Below are 6,420 nucleotides of genomic sequence, written 5' to 3'. Positions count from 1 at the left end.
TTTATGCCAAAAATGCTATCATAAGTAAAACACAGAAGCAAAATAATAGTAGTTATATTTTTCACTTTATGAAGAGGCAAGAAAACAACGATACATACAATCTCAGAAATGTTCTTCTAGAGGTCTCTGCAGCAGCCTGCCAGGAAGATCTCTCTTCATAATTATTGTCAATGTTCGATGAGAATATCTGAAAAGGCAATCTCCAAGTTGAGCTAGAATCTAATAAATAAATTCCATGAATGTCACATTTACTGAGCATGCTAAATCCTGAGGATAAAAATCAAAGTATACTCTTTCCTGCCCTCAGGGATCTCACAATTTAATGGAGACTGTCTGCTTAGAAATGCTTTCAAAGCCAGTCTTATGTCAAAAAGGCAGTTGCAGTAAAATATGCAAACAGAATTGTTCACATCCTGCTGAAAGCACAACCATTTTGGAGGACTAATCATACCAAACAGTGTGGAATCTCTTTGATTTTTCAGTGGCCATCTTTTGGAAGGTGATAGATCCATGAAGATATAACATTGTCCCTATATTTAAAGTGCAGCCTTGCTAGAGCTTTAGCCTGAATAGTTCTTCTGGATAATTTTATTAAACTAATGTATAATACATCTAGGTTCAGATTACCAAATGACACAGGTTAGGTGAGCTTCGAGGCAAAACTTTAAACAAATTATAATGTCCCTGGGAGAGGTTGATTCTAAAATTTTATCCAGAGATCTCTAGGGTATTTTGAATTCACTGACTAGATTAGTTAGATTAGTTAGGTAACAGCACTATAAGTTAGAAATACATTTGGAGGTGATCATATTTTATTCTGATCTATTGTGCCAGAAGGCTTATTTTTTATTTTTGTCACTGTCAGCAAAGGAGAGCAGAATCAGGGAGGAGCTCAAAATAGGAACAATCAAAGTGAATCTTTAAGCCCTGGGAGTTGCTAGGTGTCAGACAATAAGCTGCAGATAAGCATTGAGGAAAATACAGCTACCATTCACAGAAGAATTTTCCTAAACAACTAAGCATATCTTCCTATTTATTTTCATCCTGTCTATTTTTTTAACACATTGCCAATATTGTATTTGAGAGGCTAAATAAATTTCCCAAATCCCATAGCTAGTAATTGCTGACAGTGACATTCAAACCTAAATCTGACCAACACTGTCACGATTGCTCTTCGGGTATTTTCAGCTGTCAGGATGTTGAATGTGTGGTTTTGAATACAGTAGATAAGAGTCAGCCTGATGAGCCAATTTAAGGGACTGAGGGGAAAGAGAAGCATCATGCATACTTTACAACCAGAGCTCAGAGGCTGAGCCAGGAGACAGCAGACAAATCACTAACAACCTGGAGAGATTCTATGATGTCAAACACCCCCTTCATTGACTTGCAGGGTTACAAAAGCTATGGAGTTCTCTTTTTATAGCTATAGCTTGAATAATTAATGTGATTCTGATACTGTGATTGGGAACTATGGAAAACAGAATTCTTAAGCACAGTGACAAAAACATTTTAGCCTGAATGAAAAGAAATGTGAAGAACCTCACATTAGCTACTTCATTCTTTGTGTGTGGGGTAGCTGTAACTAGTAATGATATTATTGTTTCCGTTCCTTATAACAGAATAGCTGTAGTCATCACTCACCTGGACAGGAGTTCACTTCCACAGTGCATTGTGTTCTGCACATTCTTGTATTCATCAGACTCAGTTCTGTCTCCATTTTCATTTTTTAAATATCTATCTATCTATCTATCTATCTATCTATCTATCTATCTATCTATCTATCTATCTATCTATCTATCTATCATCTTTACACTTCAAATTTTATTCCCACCCGAATCCACCCTCCAATTCTTCCACATCCCATACCTCTTCCCCATCTCTGTCTCCATAAAGATGTCCCCATCCCCCACCCGCCACCCAACCAGACCTCTAAACTCCCTGGAGCCTCCAGTCTCTTGACGGTTAGGTGCATCTTCTCTGACTGAATGAGGAATTTGATGGTACACTAGTCATATTATCATACAGATCTATACCAGGCTCATTTGGTTTAATGTACCATTGGCAATCTCCAAATATTATTTTATCAATTGTACATTTGCTTGGATATCTTATTATGTGTAAATCAATAGAGGTAGAGTATGTATAGATATATTTCATGATGGGATCATTATTTCATATTCTTTATTCTCTAGTTGCATCAGTCCTAAGAAACTTCTATGCACTATTTAAATATCACAAATGCATTTTAGTTGTTACTAAATACCTTTCATTTTTGTTTTTCTTTGTCATTTAAAGGAACTTGGAGTTATTATATTTCTTACATTCTTGGAAGTATTATCTGGATTATACTGTAGACATCACTAGGTTGCTTGGAGAAGATAATTCTGTGAGGACTTATCAAACTCACATATGTACTTGGAAGTAGGTTATAAGATGTATAGGATATTGTCAGTTCCTACATTCTAAACACTCAGTAACAATGGTGAGTAAGATACTGACTCTGTGCATAACACCTCTATTATATTCTTCTTTATCTTTGTTGGACCTAAAGTTTATGTTTCCTAAACCCTGGCTAAATAATTGGATGTACTGAACTTGAGGTCTTCACATTACTTCATAATCCACTTTATATATATAAAGGAAGAGCTTGTAGCAAAACCTATTTTTCAAAGGGATTAGACAAGGTGTCTCAAAGGATGAATTTTCCATGGTATCTACATTAGAATCCCCTGGGATGTTGAATAAAATGGCATTTATCTTGCTTGATTCACAAGGTTCAAGGGTAATACTTGGAATTCTGCACATTAACAAGCTCTCCAGGGGTCTTCTATGTATCTCAGTAACTAGGATCCTCAACTACACTTACCAAATACCACTAGACATTATGCTAAGCATCTTAAATAGATCACTCAATTCTTATAAAGTGGTCCTATTTCATGGAACCATTTCACTGCTGTCAGGAGAGCACATAGGAGTTTAGGAACCATTTAGATCAATCATATGAGTATTCTTTTTAATGAATTTACTTGGTACCAAATTAAGCTTGCTTATTACAAATCTAGGAAACCTAAGCACATTAGGATGAAAATATTCATTAAACTTGACCTATTTGTTTCTGATCTTTACTAAATATTTGGACTGCTAATCTTTTATTACTTTCTTATGAGAATCTGGGTATCAAGATAGTATTGTCTGTGTTAAATCGATGATACCATTAGAAAACTTGCATTTGAATGCTGATCTTTTCTCCCTTTCTAAACATACTGCAAATAGGAAGATGAAAAAGTATCATGACACTTATTGCATGTAGGGTTTGTGGTTTTTTTTCTGCCTATTATAATGTCTTTTAGGTGCATGTGTGACTGAGAATCTTAAAACATTTATATTAAAATAAAGTAAAATAGGGCATATGCTTATCATCTCATCATATATATCACTAAATAACCAAGCCAAAATATGTAACTGGAAAAATAGATACTATATTTTAAAAAAATCTTGATACTAACAGAGAATGTAGACAAAATTACCTAGACTCTATGGTCATTTAACCTTGACAAGACAAGGAAAGTGATCCTGAATGACAATTGAGACAAAGCTTTACAGCTCAGACCAGTTTCCAGTTTCTCTTGGATGCAGCACTCAAAACAAATAAAATTATCCCGAGTTCTTCCATACACAAACATGAAGGGCTACTATACTTTAGAGATCACCTGTAAATTAGAAGCAGGTGTGATGAAAGGATACAAAGAAAAAGGAAAACATCTAACTTAAAATATGACTTTTTGTTTCTTGGAATTTTTAAAAAGATGCTTCCTCCTTTGCATGGGGCTTAGTTCTGAGATCATGCTCCTGCCAACCCATACTCCACCAGCTACCTCTTACTCCTGGCTAACTTTGCCAAAGGTCAGATGGGCACCTTTCTTGGGAGCTGCGATCACTCCTCCAGCCCCTCCCAGATAGCTTTGCCAAACCACCACCAATCATCCCATCTTCTCTTTTTCTCCTGCCCACCTTAGCTCCATGGAAGAAAATCTCTAGAATACTTTATTACTTTAAAACTTGCCAGATAACACAATTGCTGGGCACAAAAACCTCTAAACCTAACTTATCATCTAACCTATATCAGGTGTACACAGGTGACAGAGGCCACTGGTTCTGGTTACCCTAAGAACGTACATGGTTGTTGCATCCTTCTTGTTCCAAAGCCTAGTCAGAAGTCTTCTCTTTCCCTGCATCTGCTCTTCCTCATCCTGGATCGCACTTTTTTCCCTTTCACCTAGCAATTAGTTTTTGACTTCTTTATTGACCAAATCAAGAACCAAGTAGGGAAACAACATCTCCCCATACATCTCACCTTTTCTGTCCAAATTACAACCCCCCCCAAAACACCCAAAAGACAATTAAAAAAACGACTCTTCTCCCAGATATAAGTTGAAAGAAAAATAAAAATTAACTAAATTACACAGTATGAGGTACAGATGATATCCAGTCCACTAATTTGCCAATTAGACAAAGTATTCAGCCACATTTCCTAACTGAAAGAATTATGATTTTATCCCTGGATAGTATTTAGATTTTAGCCTATATTGTTAAAACTATGTCATTTACTCTATAAACTCTCTCTGTCTCTGTCTGTCTGTCTCTGTCTCTGCTTATATCTCTCTCAATGGTAAACAAATTGAGTTTGATAATGAGACTAAAATTAGTCATCCCCCCTGGAAATCCGAAGACAGCTAAATATTATCTAAAAATATAGGAAGCACAAATCATAGCTTCTGAAACTTAAGAGACAGTTGACTACCTAGACAGACCCCGATACTTTAAAACCTCAGATAATCTGTTTTCTGCCTTCTGGCCAAGGATCATCTATCTGAAAGAAATTAAAGCAGAAATTTGAAGGGTGGCTGACACTGCCTCTTCAAAGCCAGTAGTTGACTATTCTGTAAAATGTGTCCTTCTCTGGACAGTATTGTCTGTAGATGACATGGGCAATTTCTGCACAATGGCTGCCTTTCCACAAATAGGAACCTTGCCTGAAGGTGAAGCTGGTCAATATATTCTTTGAACTTAGATGGGGGTGCTGTCTGGAGCAGGTATATCTTACCAACTAATGATTAAATAACATTAAATATCACATTCCATAGATTTCTGACATTTTTGAAGACGATATATGTAAGGTAATCTGAACTGTTATATCCTGACTACTCAGCTATTTCTAGTTGAAATATATTGAAAACACACTTTTGTAATTAAATCAGAAATCAAACATAATCATGAATTTGATATCTGGCCCTTTTAACTCATATAGCTTAATCATCTGAAAACAGTTTGTAATAGCAATCATAGAAGGACTGGGACTAAACTTTGTAGTCTTGAAAGAGTTGTGTAGGCACAATGCCTGTCTAAGGGTAATGATATTAATCTCATTTTTTATCAATATAATGAAATGTGCTAATGTAAGAAAATATGCTCATATATTGATAACTCTGTATCAATTGTAAAGATTTCTACCAATTAAGATTATGACTACATAATCAATTTCACCTATTTCCTTCCTGTTCAAAATTCTGATCATTTCCAAAATTCCTAGAATGACAACATTTATATAATTTGTAAAATAACCATTATCAGACCCCTAAACCCAGGGTGGGCTGATGTTTCTCCATAACTTGTTCTGGCTGAACAGGNGTGACAAAATATCTCTAAAGGGGAGGAGATGGGTAGAGAAACTAGGAGATTTGATTGGCCTTAAGAAAGCCAAGCCAGCGATTATTATCCAGTCACTGATGCCTCAAAGGCTCAGGGATTGACTGAAGTTCTAACTAGATCCATCTGAAAGGTTGAGTGAGGAAAGACAACCTAGAATCCATGACATAGGGAGTCCAAGCAGGTGAATTTATCATGCTTGAGGGTGAATCTTTCCAAGGCTGTACTCTGAAATATACAAATCTCAAAACGGATTTAAGTACCAACAAGATATATGTATTCATTGTGTAGGGCACACAGAATAGTTGAGGGTGAAATTCTGCTACTTGTTTGAGCATGTGAAAGACAGCTGTTCTTTTTATGTGCAAATTTTAGTAATAAGCAATCATAAGACTTCATTTATACCATGTGAAGGAAGGCACAAATAATATTTACCTGTCCTGTTTGGTTCTCCTGAATTTTTCAAGTTCTTTAAGGGGGTCTTCCTCTGTCATATCCTTTCCAGAACCATGAAATCATCTGAGTATAGGACCAACTCTTTGTCAGAGCAATCCCTCTTAAGGAAACAGAATTAACATAAAAATACAAACATCCCCAGCCTGAGGACAGTGGTCCGCCCTGCAGGGAGCGCCATCTTGGCTCCAGGACTCCGCCGAACTTAGTCTGCACAGGTGAGAGTGAGGACCACAGAGGCAGACAGCTTCTGGGACAGGC

General features: G+C 36.4%; 1 long non-coding RNA gene across 1 annotated transcript in view; it reads right to left on the bottom strand.

Annotated features, from left to right (window-relative positions):
* Positions 1-3,458: 3,458 nt before the first annotated feature.
* LOC110286195 overlaps positions 3,459-6,420 on the bottom strand; it is a 33,292-nt gene continuing 30,330 nt past the window's right edge. The window contains exons 2-4 of the long non-coding RNA XR_002377127.1: positions 6,142-6,262; positions 4,177-4,276; positions 3,459-3,710 (exon numbers count right to left, since the gene is read on the bottom strand). This is a non-coding gene — a long non-coding RNA (uncharacterized LOC110286195). The remainder of the gene's footprint in view (positions 3,711-4,176; positions 4,277-6,141; positions 6,263-6,420) is intronic.

The sequence above is a fragment of the Mus caroli genome, chromosome X (assembly GCF_900094665.2).
Source record: "Mus caroli chromosome X, CAROLI_EIJ_v1.1, whole genome shotgun sequence".
NCBI classification, from domain to species: domain Eukaryota; kingdom Metazoa; phylum Chordata; class Mammalia; order Rodentia; family Muridae; genus Mus; species Mus caroli.
This window is presented reverse-complemented; position numbering and strand designations above follow the sequence as displayed.